Below are 18,906 nucleotides of genomic sequence, written 5' to 3' on the forward strand. Positions count from 1 at the left end.
CTTCCAGCCTCAGTATCAGAGACTGCTGCACCCCAGACACTGAACATTCACCCTCCTTATACAGCGTCAGCATATGATACATGCACATGTATCAAATGAATGAATCAATCAATCCGGCAAGCAACATGTGATCAATCAAGCTACGACTCAATGCTGTTGGAAATTCTAGTTTATCCAAATATAAAAATTTACAGGAGTATAACATAAAAGATATTATGTTTCCCTAAAAATATACACCTCTAGCATAGCAGCCTGCAAATAATTAGACATTAATGTTTTTAATTTGAAGAAAAAAAAAATCCTCCACACCACAGTTAATCTCAGGGGCCATCCTGTCTGGAAAAGGAAAAACAGTCATGGGGTCTAGCGTCCTATTTATAACCAGGGCCCATGGATGATCTGTGCTAGAGAAGAAAGCCATTCATCTCTCAACTCAGGGAGCAATTTCATATTTTGAATAAAAACAAAGTAAACAGCATTAAGGAGGGAAATAAATCAGATATGCAGTAATTAGTTTGAAAGAGCCGGATTTTCCTGCCTCTTTGGAATTTAAGCCTCATCCATCAAAGCGAAAGTATATCCAATGACACAGAGATTTTCCATTCCCTTCTCAGACAAAATGAGCCAGTTGATCGGAATAGTAAATTGACGGGCCCCAGGAGGGAGGGAGGCAGGAGTGATGGGAGCAGAGGTGAAGGCTTGATAAAGTTTGGGGGAGCCCTGACTCCTGCACACCCCACCTCCCAGACTCTGTGTGATGTCTGATTCATTAACGTGTTTGTTTTCTATCTGTGAAATCATAGAAGATCCAGGATGTTAAAAAAAATAGCATCTAACTCATGTTCTAACTCAGCATCCTTAGTTGATAGATTTGAAAAGCACAGCCCACTGACAAGCAACTGACTTACTTAAGTTTGCCCAACAGAGTCAGCTGCAACTGCACAGGACCCGAATCCTGGCCACGCGCCTCCCAGCCCTGCACCGCAAACCTCGGTCAGGACAAAAGCACCAAGAGTCCTCACGTAAGGAAATCTTGGACGTTCTGTAGCATTTTCAGGGTAGGAGCCCCCTGGATGCTAAATTATAAAGAAGGTTCCTTAGGCATTTTTCTTGCTGATTAAAACCCTCCCAAGATGTCGCTATAATTTATTTGCACCTTATTCTGAGTGCTCATAATTATGTTTTCTCTCCCCATTATGTTGGGATGTCCTACTCAAAGAATTTTTCCAGCAAGTTTGGTAACCAATTCATTTGAGGCAGAGGCAGAATAAGTCTCTCCAAACACATTTACAAATCCTTGCACAGGATTTTTTAAAAATAGCGTGAAGAGGCCCTGGCCAGTTGGCTCAGTGGTAGAGCGTCGGCCTGGCGTGCAGGAGTCCCGGGTTCGATTCCCGGCCAGGGCACACAGGAGAAGCGCCCATCTGCTTCTCCACCCCTCCCCCTCTCCTTCCTCTCTGTCTCTCTCTTCCCCTCCTGCAGCTGAGGCTCCATTGGAGCAAAGATTGCCTGGGCGCTGAGGATGGCTCTGTGGCCTCTGCCTCAGGAGCTATTGAATGGCTCTGGATGCAACAGAGTGACGCCCCAGAGGGGCAGAGCATCGCCCCCTGGTGGGCATGCCGGGTGGATCCCGGTCAGGCGCATGCGGGAGTCTGTCTGACTGTCTCCCCGTTTCCAGCTTCGGAAAAATGAAAAAAAAAATAGCGTGAAGAGAACCTGTTCCTTTCATCTCCCACCATCCCAGCGATTTGGTTGGAATCTATGTAGCTAAAGATTAAAAATCATACTCATGAAAAGAGCAGGGAGATGTAGAAAGATTAAGGATTTCATCAAAGCATTGATTTCTAATAATAACTTAATAATTCAAAAACTGACTATAAGTTAAATGACCATCACTAATAAATAGTTTTAAAAAAACCGATAGTTCATTCATAGAACAGAAAAACTATTTAGCCATTTAAAATGATAGAGCTTTGATTGACCAGGTGGTGGCGCAGTGGATAGAGAGTAGGACTGGGATGCGGAGGACCCAGGTTCAAGACCCCGAGGTTGCTAGCTTGAGTACGGGCTCATCTGGTTTGAGCAAGGCTCACCAGCTTGGACCCAAGGTCGCTGGCTCAAGCAAGGGGTTACTTGGTCTGCCAAAGGCCTGTGGTCAAGGCACATATGAGAAAGCAATCAGTGAACAACTAAGGTGTTACAGCAAAAAACTGATGATTGATGCTTCTCATCTCTCTTCGTCTCTGTCTGTTTGTCCCTATCTATCCCTCTCTCTGACTCTCTCTCTGTTTCTGTAAAAAAAAAAAAAAATAAATAAATAAATAAAATGATAGAGCCGGGAACACACATTAACATAGAAATACGCTCAAGGTTAATGTTGGGAAAGTGAACATTTATTAAAATGACACTTATTATACAATCCTACTTTTTACCATACACAAAAATAAACAACAATAGATTGTTACTGAAACAAAGCATGTAATAATATTCCCAACACTGTAAGATATATATATATATACTTCTGTATTGCATTATATAATGTAGTACATGTATTCCTTTTGATAAGAAAAATATCTTTATTTGTTGCTTATTATTTATTCATTTATACATAAATACATTAAACAGAAATAATCTATATGTTATTATTTTTGGTTTTTTAAATATAAAGTAAAACTACCCAAGCAGTTAGAAAAACAATGCAAGAAATTATACCCATGTTCTCAATGAATAAGTAATAATTTGGGGGGAAGGCTTGGGTGGTCCCAGCCTCACTTCCTCTACTCCACTCTATTTTACATACATGTGGGTTTGGTTTGTTCTTACATAAAAGGTTCTATTTGAACAAAAGCTCCCAAGGGCAGATAAATACATGCATTCTGCTCAGTTTCCTTCTGTAATGAACAGAATAAGTCTTCACCTGAGAATATTTATCCTGGCGTGGACAAAAAAGAAGTCACGTAGCAATTATTGAGAGGATCTGATGTTTCCGATCTTGTCCTAGGACATTTTACAAATGCTATCCAGTGTATCTGTCATTGTGGCTCTAAGAAGCAGGTGTGATCTGCACTAATTATAAAGCACAGGATGAGAGGCAGTGACGGGTCCACGTTTTCCCAGGCGGACGTGGTGGGGCTGACAAGGAGCTGAGAGCCAGGAGATCCGAACCCAGTCATCCAGCCTGTTCACAACATGCGGTCTACCAGTCTGGTGGTGTGAAGGGATGAATCACGTCCCCACACAAATTCACATGCTGTAGTCCTAACCTCTCAGCACCTCAGAACCTGCCCATTAAAAAACTTTCACGGTGGAAATCTTTTCATAAAGAAAGGGTTTTATGGAGCCAGATGCTCACCAGAAAAGGACCACAAACCAGTGCTGGGCATGAAGACAAAGCCACCAGCAACAGGGCTGGATGGAGGAGGCAAAATGTTCCCATCTTGGAGGCGACGAGCTCTTTTATATACTGTGTTTTGGGGAAGAGAGGTGTGAGTTGTTTTGAAAGAATTTCCACTGATTACAGATAAAGGGGACAGGAAAAGGGGGGAGAGGGGGTAGTTCTAGGACAGATACAGAGTCTACAAGGAAGAAATATCTACTACTTTTGACTGGTTGTGGGGAAACAGTCCTGAAAGTTCAGCCAGCAGCAGGAGCGGTAGCATCTGGAGGTCGCTACGGAGGTTGAGTCAAAGCTGCAACAGCCAGTCAGGAATGGGAGCAGTCTGTTGTGAGTTAACCCACACTTATTCACTTGTTAAACATTATTGTCTCTTTTGTTTCCTGGCCTGCTGCGATTTAATTGAGGGCATCTCAGAATTTTTCTCTTGTCTGTAACCTTATTTGGAGATCGGGTCCTTACAGAGGTACGCAAGATACAGGAGATGATTCTGATGGGTTCTCACCCAATGTGCTTGGGAACTCGGACACAGCCATGTACAGAGGGAAGACATGCCAACACAGGGACAGTGTGACGTGACCATGAGGACAGCCACCCACAGCAAAGACAATAGACCTGAACCCTCCCTTCCCTAATCCTGCCGACACTTCGATTTTGAACTTCCAACTACCAAAATTATAAGATAATAAATCTGTGATTTAAGCGACCCAGTTCGTCATACTTTGTTACAGCAGCCTTAGCAAATTATACAGCTGGTCACCTGCAAACACGAGACGTCACTTTGGGTGGCAGAAAGTGGCAGGGAAGTTTGGGCCCCGTGTGGAAGCAGACGTCTCTGAGGGGTGCCGTGGGGAGACGGGAGACCTGCCCGGCAGGGCTGAGGTCCCACGAAGCCGCTGCCTTCCTACCACACAACGCATGCCGGCCCTGCTGCCAGCAACAGACCCACGAGGCAAATTATTCCGAATCATCTGTACTGGGGCCAGGAATGCATTATTTAATTTTTTGCAGCAGATGTAACTTTTTCACTTCATTTTGTTTTAGGCTAAAAATTACAAAATCAAAATATAATATTCGAACCTTAGCGTGAGTCTGCAGTCCCTGAATAAAACCAACCACCGCTCGCTGTCCCCCTGCATACGCAAAACGGCAACAGAGGAGGGCCACCCGGAGTGTGGGAAAGGGGACCAGGCTGGGCTGCTGCTCAACACCCTGCGCCGTACTGGCCATGACCTCGAACACGTCGCTTCCCTCCTCTTCTGTCCAATGAGGGAGATGACCTGCATGTTCTTTAAGGTTCCTCTAGCTCCAAGTATCCACAGTCTGTGTGTCTCTTGAGACTAGAGGAGGCCGCCTGGTGATCAGTAGCAGACGGACTCAGCAGGAACTGCACTGAGTTCATCTGCACCTGTGACATCGTCCGTGCTGGGAGGAGGCGGGAGAACCATAAGCATTCTAAGGGTTGACCGCTGTGTCGCCTGAGCCAGGTCTCTATAGACCTCTACAGACCCTCAACAAAGGAGTGTCCATCTTGCCTGTTCCTATCCTCCTCTGTAAATGATAAAACATAAAACTTACATGCATGTTAAAAATAAAAGATTTTCCGACTGCAAAATCCTGGATTATTTATTGAGGCTTCTGTCATTGCCTAGGTCTGACTGTGTGTGTGCATTTACATCACAGAGGCACGTGCCTCAGTTCTGGGCACCCCACGCAGGTTCTGAGTCTCCCTTCGAGGGTAATGAAGCCTGAAGAACAGGCCGGTCAGACTCCTTGTCTTTGCACCCAGGGCCGCCTCTTAATTCCCGCTCTTGGTGAGAGTGTAAGTTGGTGTCATTTTACTCAGTACTTGGACCTTCTCTGCAGCACCCCAGGTGGAGAGTCCCTCTGCTGCGACTAATATCTGCCCCCTAAACCCCCCAAAGGGGAAATCCACTCCAGAGGAATTCTTGGCCAAAAATTGGAGTGAAATTGAGTAAAGCTGATTTATCTTTCTGGTCAGTCGCTCCAGTCAAATCCAGCACACTGTAAAAATATGGCAACTTCTGCAGGGAGGAGTCAGAAAATGCCAGAAAAGCACTGTACATAGCAAGAGCAATCGATGACTTTTCAGCTGGGAGTTTCCTAAAGAATGCTTCTGTTCTCAGGCCTTGGATAGAAGAGACACTCTTTGCCATAAAACATAATCCAATCAAGGAAATGCCATTCCCTTCGCCTCTGCCATATTCTGTTGGCTAGAAACAAGTCAAAAGCTCTGCCCACACTGAAGAGGAAGAGTTCACATTCACAAGGGGTCATTCATTGGATAGCTTGTGGACACACGGACCTTTCCTCTCTCTTCAAGCCAGCAGCATTGGGCTGAGTCCTTGGGATTCATGGCTGCCATGCCTAGGGTTTTCTCTCTCTCTCTCTCTCTTCAGCCTTTAAGGACTCTAGTGATTACATTGGATCTAACGGGATAATCCAGGGTTATGACCCTATTTTAAGGTCAGCCAATTAGCAACCATAACTCCATCTGCATCAATAATTCTCTTCTGCTGTTTAACATAGTCACAGGTTCAGGGGATCAGGACATGGGCATCTTTGGGGAGCTATTCTGCCTGCACCACTACTGATATCTCTTTTTGTGGTGGTGGTGGGGAGCAATACTTGTAGTTATTATTTTTTAAACTCTCATCTTTCAGAAGTACATATTGCAGAATTTACAGATAAAAGGATACAATGCTTGAAATTTTCTTTAAACTAAGACAAAAGAAGAAAAGAGAGAAATAGAGAGGAAACAAAATTGGCCTTGAGTTGATAATAGCTGAAGCTATGTGTTTGGTATGTAGTGGTTCACTATGCTATTCTGCCTACTTTTAAATACATGTAAAATTTTGCATAATAAAAAAATAATAATAACTAAAAAGAAAGACCAAGAAACCAAGAGATCGTAGCGTAAATTAAGCAAAGCTATGTGCCAAGCACTCTGTTTAATGCATCATTTACATCATCTCATTTGATCCTCACAATAGCCCTCTCAGAAAAATATTAAAAGTCCCACTGATGAATAAGAAACCTGTTTTACTAATAGGTTAAATGACTTGCCCCAGGATACCAAGAACCAAGTGCTGAATCCAGGTTCCCTTTGATTCCAAAGTCCAGGTTTTTTAATCATTACTTTAAGTTATATCAACAAAGATAGCCTAAGTGGCTACACAAAAGCACATAAGGTGACACTCTTTAGAAGCTGTGATGTTTGGTCTTAAGGACATAAGGTCTAGAAAATAGTTATTGAATGTCAATTCTGGTCCTGGCTCCACCACTTACAAATGAGGAGAGGCAAATTATCTCAAGTTGCTAGGCCTCGGGGCCTTTGCCTAAATAATAAGATCATGAAATCCATTCCTCAAACTGTAGAGCAGGGGTAGTCAACCTTTTTATACCTACCACCCACTTTTGTATCTCCGTTAGTAGTAAAATTTTCTAACTGCCCACCGGTTCCACAGTAATAGTGATTTATAAAGTAGGGAAGTAACTTTACTTTATAAAATTTATAAAGCAGAGTTACAACAAGTTAAAGCATATAATAATAATTACTTACCAAGTACTTTATGTCGGATTTTCGCTAAGTTTGGCAGAATGAATCTTTATAAAACAACTTACTATAGTTAAATCTATCTTTTTATTTATACTTTGGTTGCTCCGCTACCGCCCACCATGAAAGCTGGAACGCCACTAGGGGGCGGTAGGGACCAGGTTGACTACCACAGCCATAGAGGATAATAGGGAAGACCAAATGAAGTCACTGAAGTAGAAACCTTTATCAACAATAAAGGACTTTATAAGAGAAAAGGACAAAATGCATCAACAATGATGATGACAATACGATTGAAGATAAAAAGGCTCTTGGCCCATGCACAAAGAAGGAGATTTTTAGTGTCACCATACCTAAAATCCCATGATCTTTTTCTTCATGAAAACACCTCAGGAAATTAATAGATAGTGAGGCTGAGCCTGGAAACACCCAGGATAATGACATCTCAGAGTGGTCACAGAGAAGTTCGGTCATCACACTAAAGTCTCCCCCAGTTTGGGGACTGTGCTCGGCCTCCAGGGAGAGCCATGTAAGAAGAACAGGAGTTATTTCTCATGTGGTAATTGGGAAATTGGGACAAGATATGTTAATAAGGCAATAAGAACAGATGGTGTCAGATGGGTATTAACCTTCAGCAGGATGTCTGTCCTTCAGGATCTGGTCGGACTGAAACCTCCTGCTTATCTCCTACGACCCCCCGACCCCAGGGTAGACCTTTCACCCTGGATCAATCCAATATGCAATTTCCAACAGTCCTGCCATCCCACTGCCTTTTCGCTCACAATCCCGGAACAACACCTTCCCTGCCCACTCTGCTTGGTTCTTACTTATTCTTCCAGATTCAAGGTGGTTCTTTCCTTGGGAAGTCTTGTTTGATTCAGGTCCACACTGAATTAGATTTCCCTCCTTTGACTTCCACGAAATCCTAGGACTTCCAAACTCTACTTGGTTATCTCTTTTAGTACCAGACCAAGAGGGACTGAAGGTGTCAGTGGCTTTCACTGCTGTCCCTCTGGTGCCCACAGAGGGGCAGAGAACACAGGAGGTGTTTTGTGATTATCTGTTGAATGATAGAGTGGTATGTCACAGAAAATAAATATTTAACATACCCCTTCTTTTGAGGGGGTGGTTTTTTGTAACTGAGGGTGTCCTTGCTGAGGACTACATTGGTTGTGAGTGTGCAGGTATGCAAACAGCAGCCCGAGATCCATGTTGTTTATCAGTCAAGAGGAAAAAGATTTAGAGGAACACAAAATAAAAAAAATTAAAACAGGTAAAAGATGAGTCCTGAGAAATAGAGCTATAGTAGTTTATGTAAAGCCAGTTGCTACAACAGATAAACCTTAAAATATCTTAGATGCAATACAATAAAAATTTATTTCTCACGCAAAGTATAATTCTCACATATATACTCTTTCTCACTTATGTAAGCCCCCAAAAGATGATACTAACAGCAAGGGGTAGAAGTGTAGTTTAAAGTTAGGATTAGTTCTGTCCCTATACACAGCCTGGTTGAGAGAGGCTTCAATGCCAACTAGTCCCTGGATTTCAACATTGAGCCAGTAGGGGAAGTAAGGGGGGGGGGATTGTCCACCCTGGGAGGTCTCTATGAGCCAGACCATCAGAAAATGGTATATATCACTTCTGCCCATATTTCATTGGATCAACTCAGTCACATGACTAGACCTAACAGCAAAGGAACCTGGGAAATGTAATTAAACTATGTGCCTTAAGGACATTAGAAAACTACCTTCCTGGAACACAGCAGTTTACTGCAAGGGCTGAGAAATTTTGGGTGTCAAAAGTGAGGAATAGCACTGGCAAGACAGAGAGGAGAAGGAGGAAAGGAAAAAAGGAAGAAGGAAAAAGAAAGAAAGGAACAGCAAAGGAGAACTTGAAGGAGTTTATGGTGAGTAATGTTATAGCCTCAACTCCATTGTTCCTAAAACAAAGAATCATCAATGTACTAACTACACTGCTCAGTAATGATTGTGCAAAGTAAATATACTTGGGAAGGGACTGGAACTGATAGGCTAAACAACTTGCCCAAGGATACCAAGAACCAGGTGCTGAATCAGGGTTACAGAATGTGGGTTAGACAATGAATAACTGAAGAGATTACAAGCTTCTTCCAATGATGAGTCCATTTGTTAAAACAGGACTGACACTCCTTTTGAGTAACTGCCTCCAGAGCCAATTCCCAGCCTTTGATAAAAATCACAATCTTCTTTCTAAAGAAAAAGTCACTAACTGCAGACACTAGTAATGGCACGGCCAAGATTAAGACCCTGTCTATAAATCCTGTTGTCTCTTTACTCCACCAGTGGACTTAAAACTAAAGTACGAAAATGCAGTTCAAAACCACTCAGAAATTGAGAAGGCAGCCTCCATAATCCACATGTCAATTATGCATTTGCTTTTTCTCATGTAATCCACTCAACCCTCAGTAAGATAGAGGCACTAACTTCATTGATAGACAAGGAAGCTACAATTACCAGGGCCATGTCTCTGGTAACTGGCAGAACTTGGAATAAGAATCCATACTACTAACAATGTCAGCAGCAATAATAAAAGGCAATATTTATTTAGTACCTCCTATGTGCTAAGCACAATATTAAGAACTTTACTTGAGGCCCTGGCCAGTTGGCTCAGTGGTAGAGCATTGGCCCAGAATGTGGAAGTCCTGGGTTCAATTCCCAGCCAGGGCACACAGGAGAAGCATCCCTCTGCTTCTCTACCCTTCCCCCTCTTCTTTCTCTCTACTTCTCTCTTCCCTTCCCACAGCCAAGGCTCCATTGGAGCATAGTTGGCCCACAGAGGATGGCTCCATGGTCTCCATCTCAGATGCTAGAATGGCTTCGGTTGCAATGGAGCAACACTCCAGATGGGCAGAGCATTGCTCCCTAGTGGGCATGCTGGGTGGATCCTGGTTGGGTGCATGTGGGAGTCTGTCTCTGCCTCCTTGGTTCTCATTTCAGGAAAAAAAAAAAAAAGGAAAAGAAAAAGAACTTAATCATCCCAGTTGGCCTGGATAGGCCCTGGGTTAGTTTTAAACATCTCACCTGCCAGGAAATCCCTCAGTCATGGACAAATTGGGACTGCTGGTCACCCTACTTCCAACTTTAAAATCTTCACAATAAACTCTATTCAAGATCCTCCATTTTACCCTGGAGAGAGGAGGGTCCATTGGGCATACCCTCAGAATCTTACCTCTTCTCTCAATTATAGCTAAGTCACCCACACTATACTCTCTTTTTAATCCACCTTCTATACCTGGTTAAGGAACACACGTGAACAATTAGACCCCATTGTCAGGAGTGAGAAGCCATAATGTACTCAATGTGTTGCATGGTTTTATCATCTATGAAGACTGCAGTTGGGTGGGTGGGGGGGCACTTTTATTTTTAGTAAGTCATCTAAGCGGTACCTTGGACACCAGGCACCATTAGAAACTAGCAAGTCTCTCTCTGGCCTGTGCTGTTTCCAAGCCAAGAAAACAGAGAGAAGCCATGGACAGACGCTGAGATGAGAGGCACCCAGGAGAGCTGGGACAACTTCGTCAGGGGCTGCGCATCTCTCAACCCTGTTTGGGGTTTCACCCTCCAGTGGTGACTCAAATGTGGCACTGAAGTGAACTGGAGAAATGCCATAGTCTGAGCTGAAGGCATGTTAGGAGGACATCCACAGAAGAAAAAGTGGGCAGGGGTAGAATTGGAAATTTGAACAAAAATCAGACATTTCTAATTTCCTTGCATTCCTGCAATTTTATTTCAGCGTGTTATTCCTTTAGCTTGCCACCCATAAGAAAGTGTGGATCCCATGTGTCTTACTGAACCCAGGCTGCTATAATAGCACACCATAGGTGAGGTGGTTTAAACAATAGATATTTATTCCTCAGAGTTCTGGATGCAGTGGTGTCCCAGATCAAGGGGCCGGTAGTTTCAGTTCCTGCTGTGAGCTCTCTTCCCGCTTGCAAAGGGCCATCTTCTCGCTGTGTCCTCACATACTGACGAGCGAGCAATCTCTGGCCTCTCTTCCTCTTCTTATAAGGACACTAATCCATCCTATCACGGGGTCTCATCTTCGATCTTCACCTATCGAAACTGAACTATATCCCAAAGGCATCACCTCCAAATACCATCGCATGTGGGACTAAGGTTTCAAGAATGACTTTTGCGGGGACACAAACATTTAATCCATAACCCCACGTGTCAGGAGCTCCAGAGACTCCTTCACCACACTGAGCAGTGAGTCCCTGCCTGCAGGCTCTGCAGGGGAAGAATTTTTTATACTTGGGAGAAAAACCTAATTTTGTTATAATAAACCTCCAATTTTGAAATAACTTAAAATGTACAGAACCCAGAAAAGATAGTCCAGAAAGCGCCCACATGCCCCTCCCCCAGTATTCACGATTGTTCACATCTTCCCTACCAGGCGGCCGCGAACAAAGCGAAGGAACCAGCGCTGGTGCCTATTAACTGATTTCCAGATTTTATCTGGAGGTCACCAGTTTTTCCATAGATTTCCTTTTCATGCTTTAATCTAGAATGCCACATTGTATTTAGTTGTCATGTCTATTTAGTTTCCTCTGGTCTGTGACAGTATTTTAGCCTTCCCTTGTTGTTTGATAACCTTGGCAACTTTGAGGAAGATGTCTCAGCTATTTTATAGAATGTCCCTCAGTTGGGAGGGGTTTGCCTGATACAAAACTTATTTACTTAGCAATACATCGGTCAGGATTTTGGTTCTGCTCTGACCAGAAGACCCATAACCATAAAGTGGCCCTGCCTTGGTGTTGTGAAGCATCGGCTTTATATACAGGATTTCTGTGGGTCCGTGTCATCACTCGGTCATCAGTCCGACCAGCATCGAAGGATATCCGGTCCGGAGGAAAGAGCATAGGTATTAGAGCTATAAAAACTGGATTCAAATCCTGACTTCATATTTACTAACTTTGACCTTGCGTAAATCATTTCACTTCTATGAGATCTAGTTTATTCCTTTGTAAAAATGAGAATATGGTACGTTGTAAAGATTAAACGAGCTATGCGTGAAGCACTTAGAATATCACATAGCACGTGTGGGTGTTTAAGGAATGTCAGTTTTCTTCCCCTTCCCCTACGTGCATTTTTTTAGTTCCCCCCAGAGCTGCCTTGTTCATAACAGAGACATATGGAAAATATACCGGGGTGATTACTTAGCATACAATTCACGGTCTGAGCTGAACTTGATCTATGTGATTCATTCCCTTCTCATATTCATGGGCCCCGCTTTCATGGCCACAAGAGGGACATGTGACCCAAGGGGACAAATAATAAGGCCCCTCTTCCCTGCTTATAGTGATTGGTCCAAGCCCAGTGAATCAGAGTTCTTCCCCAGAATTTTTCTCACTGGAATTGAGAAGTGAAAACAGTGTGGATGAGCTGCTTGCAGTCCTGCTTCCTGCCACGTGGGGACCGCCAGTCTGAGAGCAGGAGTCCAGCCCGAAGAAGCAGCACCAAGAGGTGGAATCGTGGAGTTCTGGGCTTGGGCCCACTCATCCCTGAGGGCAGTGCACCTCTGGCCTTTCCAGAGTTTGGGGACTTCAGCAAATCAAACACCTTTTTTCTTCAGGTGATTTTGGGTTGTGTTTATATAAAGTACAATTAAAATGATCTCAACAGACTGCCTTTCTGAATTTTGCTGTCTGCTGTGACCTACGCTAGGTGCCTTGCTCCACACTTCTTATCCTTTCCTCCCTTCTCCTGTGGCACAGCCACCCCCAAAGGGCCCTCCCTCCTTGGCCCTTTTCCCAGCACTGGCTCCAATGTTAAATGTGCAAATTACTCTAAAACAGACGTTCTATTCTATTAAAGGACCGAGAATCAAAGACCCGAGGAGTTGGTCTGCGAGAAGGCTCGGCAGAGAAACAAAGGCAGGCTTAATGTCACATGGCTGTTCCGGACATAGATCCTGGAGTCCATCGATCTGAATTTACATCCTGCCTCTGTCACTCCATAGTGGCATGACTTCAGAAAATCTACTGAACTTCCTGAGCCTCCATTTTCTCATTTAAAACATGAGGACGCTAATACGTTTTCATGCAGTTTCGGTGTGGACTCAACGAGATCATCTGCGCAGGACGCCAAACACAGTGCCCGCGACATTGCTGATGCTTAACTTTATAATACCGGTTATTACTAATGATAATTAAATTTTCTTGTGAGTCACCCGAATCCACCAATTAATCTTAACCACATGAAAGGCAGGATAAGCAGGGCTTGGTGTCGGTCCTCAGGTGCTGTCATATGAAACTCACAGCCCCCACTCTGGAAGTGGTCTTGCCAAAAAACAGAACAATAACAACAACAACAATAAAATCTGAATCTGAATCAAATCAATCCTCAAGAGCTCACTTACAGGAAATAGGGCAGGTGATAGAGGAACGTGTTAAATTAAACAGAGAGAGAGAGAGAGAGAGAGAGAGAGAGAGACTAAGAGAGAGAGATCGAGAACAAACTGTGGTCACCCTGTTACCTTGCCCTATCATGCCCATCGGAAAGGTACTTGGAAGAGCAGGGCTTTGCGTCAGATGACGTGGGCACATAGCCTATTCCCGCTCCTGTCATTACACCAACAAACCTGGGTGACTCATCCAGGAGTGGTCATTCACATGTTGATATGAAGTTTAATGAGGCAATGTATGTATACAGAATACGTAATATAACATTAAAATTGTTGGCGACGTCATCGCACTTAATTCCTCAGGCGGGCAGACATGGCAGCACGGACCACTTCTGCTCTCCCTCCGCTCACCCCGTCCCCGTGCGTTTCGGCTTATCTGTGGCCCGTCCCTGCACCCATCACCCCATTCAGCCAGCAAACGGTTCCTGAATGTCCGCGTGTGCTCGGGACGGCAGTACTTACAGAGACAGGAAGAAAGGCCCCTGCCCTAAGAGCGTTCCCAGTGCAGTCAAAGGGCCACGGCCACATGAAATACGGGCAGAGGCAGCCTGATGCTGCACAGGGTTTGGGACAGGCAGACACGGTTCCAACGGTATTTTCAAGGCCAAGTCCGCCATTACTAGTTGAGTGGGCCAGATCCTCTCTCCTCCCTCCATCCCCTGACCCTCTCCTCTGCTCTGGCAGACTGGCTCGTGACAAGTTTAACAAGCTCAAGTGTCCTCCGGCTCCCTACTGAGTTTGGCCCCCAGAGCAGACCGGAGATTTAGAGGAGAATCGGGCAGGACAGTTTCCTCCTTGAGCTGTGACTTGAGACCGGCTGTCCCCTCCACCTGGAGGTCCCTGCTCCTCCCGAGGTTGCCCTCTGGGCACAGCTCTCTCCTTTGGCTCTCCCTTCACTCCTATAGGTGAGAGCCCTGCTGCTAACTAGTCCGGGAGTACTGTACTGCCCATGCCTTTAAAACAACCCTTTAGTAAACTGACTTTGCAATAGCCTCCTCTGCATGATCTGTCAGTTTCCTGTTGGGACCCTGACTAGTCCCCGGGGTGATCTTGAGCAAGTCTCTTAAATTTTCTGAGTCTTAGTTTACTCATCTGTGCAATGGGATTAAGTGTAGCCCCTTCCTCCTGATCCTAGGATACTTCAGTTAGGGACAGCACAGTTGTGTGTGGGAAGTCTGTGAGCATGGGAAAGGGACACATCAGGATTTTATCTGACTCTCACTCTCATAAGTTGAGTACCTGCCGGCATTTTGCAACAAATCTCTTTGCAGTTCAGCTCTTTGTGGGTAAAAGAATTATAACGCATGTTCAAGAGAACTTAGATTTTTGGCTGAGACCCCAAACATGACAACAGAGCTAAGCATGAAAGAGAGGAGCTGGACCCTTGCACGTGCGAACTGTCAGTCAAGGACCAAATTGAACACTCCCAACAGCTTACTTACAGGAAGGCTAGAAGCTTCCTTCGAGAGAAGAAAATTCCTTCCGAGAGCCTTGCACTAGGGGGGGTGGGTTTTCTCTACTCACCGCAGCAACATGAAGAAGTCTATGATACCCGGTCTTGGAGAGAGGATTTGTTGCAAGAGGGCGACTGGCACCTCACTCCCAGGCTGGCTGCTCACCAGGGTGCAGAAAAGCAAAGACCTCCCTGGAGGTGGAGCACAGTGGAGTTCCTGGGCTATCCTAAACTACGTCCCCCTGGCATTGGGAACAGAGACAAGTGCTTAGCATTTGCCTGGAGAAGACCAAAGGTGAGCTCATCAAAGCTACCCACAATGGCGGGGCAGGTGTGTAGACGTTTTACCAACCAGGTGAACACCACGGAAGGCCGCCAGCTGACTTCATCTGCTCAAGAGAACTGGGGCATGGCAGGGAGAAGGAGCTGAGAAGTCACAAGGGCTTGGCCTAGCACGTTGCCAAGTCGTGAAAGGTGCTCTCCAAAAGGCCCAACACTTGGGTCCTATCCTTCGGAGTGGCTTCAGCAGCCTCGAGAGCGACACAAACAGCATCTGCCACCAGATCGCTGATCCTTCCCCTTAACCCCTCCTTGGCAAATCCATCAGCAATTAGGAGAGGCAGGTGGGAGGTGGAGTAAGGAGAGCTGGAGAGCAGAGCCAGTGCCCTTTGCTCTTACCGAAGCGCCGGGACATGCCTGAGCCGAGCAGAGGGAAGACGCTTCCGACTGGAGGTGAGATTAAATTCTGATGTAGATGGGACCGGGCATATAAATAGTTGAAAGTGACCAGGAAGCTTTGGAGGCTCCTGATACGCCATCCAGGGGAGAAGAAAGCGAATACAATGAAGTGAGTTTGAAAGTGACAGGGAGCTCTTTTCTGATTGTATCCACCAGATCCAGCAAACCTATCAGATTGCCTTTACAGACTATTTGTGAAGAGTAACTAAAATAACATAAAGCAATAACTAGCGTAGCACATCCTTGTTATCCTCATTAAAGATTTCAACTGTACGTTCCACAGGCAATGTAACACACGAAGTGGTCACATTTGGACACGGTCAACTTAGAAGAATGGTTGCCCTGTAAGATTCAAGCCCAGGAATCTATTTGTAGGGGACACCAGGCCCCAGAGTGGCCAGGTGAGTGTCCAGAAGGCTGTGAGCAAAACAGAAAAGGTCCACAGGGTTTTTCATAATGATCACTGAGCTTGACATTGGGTTCAAATCCACATTCACAGTTGGCACCCTGGCATGTCAGATCCACACAATAAACTTCAATCTCTTCTAGCAGCATACAATATATTCTGACGGTTTCCAAACCCACTTTCAACAAGTCCTACCTTACCTGTTAGCGTCTCCTTCCTGGAAGCAGTCTACCCTGCTATTTCAGTCACAAGCAATCAGAGCCTTTCTGTTAAGATTAGAATACCAAGGTTTCTATATTTTTGAGGCTTTGTTTTTTTTCCCTTAGTGATTCAGCAACTCAATCATTTAACTATTACATCCTTTCAAGATGAATCAGATGAGTCAGCTCACCTGGATTGGACTGCTAAGGAAACACAGGCTGGAGCATTCAGGGCCCTGTCAAAATTCACAGGCAAGAGAGAAACTTGCTAGTGCATCCTTCTCTCAGAAGACTCGCTCTCTGGTTTTGTGGGTGTACTTGTGTGAGTACATCTGCGGGAACACATGGAATCCATCAGACTTTGTGTAATCAGCATGTCCCTTCCTGGCTGTGTGTGTGGCAGGCTAGCTCTGGAGAACACACAGATTCAGACAACCCACGGGTACCAGAGTCTAGGCTACCACCAGCCCCGCTCACCAGGACTCCTTGGCATGCCGCCCGGCTGGCTCCGCACGCCGCTCTCTCTGCCCTCTGGACAAGGGGTGAGAGTCCTATAGGAGGAAAAGGCAGTGTTTTATTTTCCCTCTGATTCTCGCCTAGAGTATACTGTGTTTCGTTTATACAACGTTTCAACAAATCCTCCCGGTTAGTGGTTCTTAACACTTCGGAGGATGTGTCCAGCCAGGGGAATCTCCTGAAAGGCATGAAAGGTTTTCTCAGAGACGGAAGAGCTAGATACAAACTTGGCATGAGTATCAGAAGGTGCGCGGACACGATCCACAGCCCTTTGCAGAGATCCGTGAACTCCAGACGGAGACGCCTGTCCTCGGGGAAGTGCGAGAGCACCCCTGCTCGGGCAACCTCAGAACATCGGTCAGAACCAGAGGACCACGGGAACCAAAGTGCAGGAGGAGAGGGAGTGCGGGAGGAGAGGGAACGGGACCCCCACAGGCGAATGTTACTGACAGGTGCGGAACGGGAAATTCTCAAGTTCCCGTGCATTTTCTTGCAGCAGAAAGCAATGCGTACTAGGGCTGAGGGTTTGGGTCAGTTCGCCTGAAATCTAACCTGGATTCAGGACTGAGCTTCACATTCACATGGACATCAGGATGCCCATGGATCCCGTACCTTGTCCACTGATACATTTTATCAAAGCAGTTTTTAAATGTCTAGCTACCTCCCTGAAGGCAAGCTGCAGTGTGCCTTATATTTCAGGGCCCCCGGTCCAGCCTCTGCTCCTCCACCATCCAGGTTTGCATCGGAGGGTGATGAGCAAAGCTGGGGACACAGCAAACGCGAGTTGAGAGGAGTCCCTGCCCGCAGCCTCCTGTCGGGCCACAGGTGAATGGACTTGGATGGGAGAGAGCGCCGGTACTGAGGGCGAGGGGGAGTCAGACACCACTTTCCATTAAATGCCACCTTAACCGGTCGTACCACTAAACTTACCAGATGTTGTTGGAATGAGGGGTGGGAGGTGCGGAAGTGAAGGTACAAGTATGGACCTCTCATGGAGAGAAGAATGAAGGCGAAAAGACCCCAACTTTTTACAGACTGGATCAAGTTGACAAATAAATAAAAAATAAGTAAAAGAAAAAAATCACAACTAACCTAGACATGCAGTGTTGGCGCGCCCAGCTCACGGTCCAGGGTCACCCTGGCTCAGGAAGTCCCAGCAAAGCCCTGCGGGGAGAGCTGGGGCCTGAGAGGACCGGTGGGTGGCTCTTACACCTTCCTTTGTAACACTTATCAGTAGGGCCTGCCGAGCTGCCCTGTTGAGTTGATTTAATAACCAGGTCACCTTGCTACCTGTAAGCTTTCTCCTCTGCTCTTTTCTCAAGTGGGAGGCTCAGGACCTCTTTGCTGCTTTGAAGGAGCTGTCTAGAGATAAACTCACTCAAATAATGGAGGTGGAAAAAAATCAAGAAACCCGCACAGGAAGTTACCCTTGATCATCAGGCTCGCTGTCACCATGTCATCCTGGTGGCCGTGCTACACGCAGACAAGTTGAGTGTGTGGGGGAAGGTATGTGTATATACATATATATGCAGTATATGTACAAACATATAGTATGTTAGTGTATGTGTATTAAGTGTGAGTGAGTGTGGTATGTAGCTATTTAAATTGCAATTCACCCCTGAATACTCCATTTTATCAAAACTCCTGGCTAATACTATTTCCCACACTCAAGGATTTTCCCCAAATACACATGTGGGGGATGCAGGAGCCCAGGGGGAGCCTGCTCCAGAGACAACGTCCCTAAAAGAGGCCTCCAGTACTAGCGCCGTCGCTGCTGTACCGAAACCAAACCTCGGGAAGGGCTGGCTGTTAGCATGGCGGGCGGGGGCATGGCAGGACCGCGCTCCCTACTCAGTCAGAGGAAGCAGTCTGCCTATCACAGCTGTGTGCTCATGAGCAAGGCATGTCATGTCTCTGAGCCTTTGTGCACATTTCTAAAATGGGTTTAGGAACACCTTCTCTGCCCATCTCAGAGGGTGATTGTGAAGACTACATTAGATCAATTTATAGGAAAATGCTCTATGAAATAGAAATACACAAATGAAATACAGATGCAAATGATGTCCCTTGTAGACAAATGCTTGAAGACCCACAATTCTAAGATAGGCCCGAAGGACCTTACCCCCTACTCTATCCACCCTGTATAATCCCAACTCCTTGAGTGTGAACAGGTCCTGT

General features: G+C 45.5%; 1 non-coding gene across 1 annotated transcript; it reads left to right on the forward strand.

Moving 5' to 3' along the window:
• The first annotated feature begins 9,603 nt into the window (after positions 1-9,603).
• On the forward strand, positions 9,604-9,679 carry TRNAS-AGA (transfer RNA serine (anticodon AGA)). The gene has a single exon. It is a non-coding gene; the product is annotated as a tRNA-Ser (tRNA).
• Positions 9,680-18,906: the final 9,227 nt, after the last annotated feature.

The sequence above is a fragment of the Saccopteryx leptura genome, chromosome 3 (genome assembly GCF_036850995.1).
Source record: "Saccopteryx leptura isolate mSacLep1 chromosome 3, mSacLep1_pri_phased_curated, whole genome shotgun sequence".
Taxonomy (NCBI): Eukaryota; Metazoa; Chordata; class Mammalia; order Chiroptera; family Emballonuridae; genus Saccopteryx; species Saccopteryx leptura.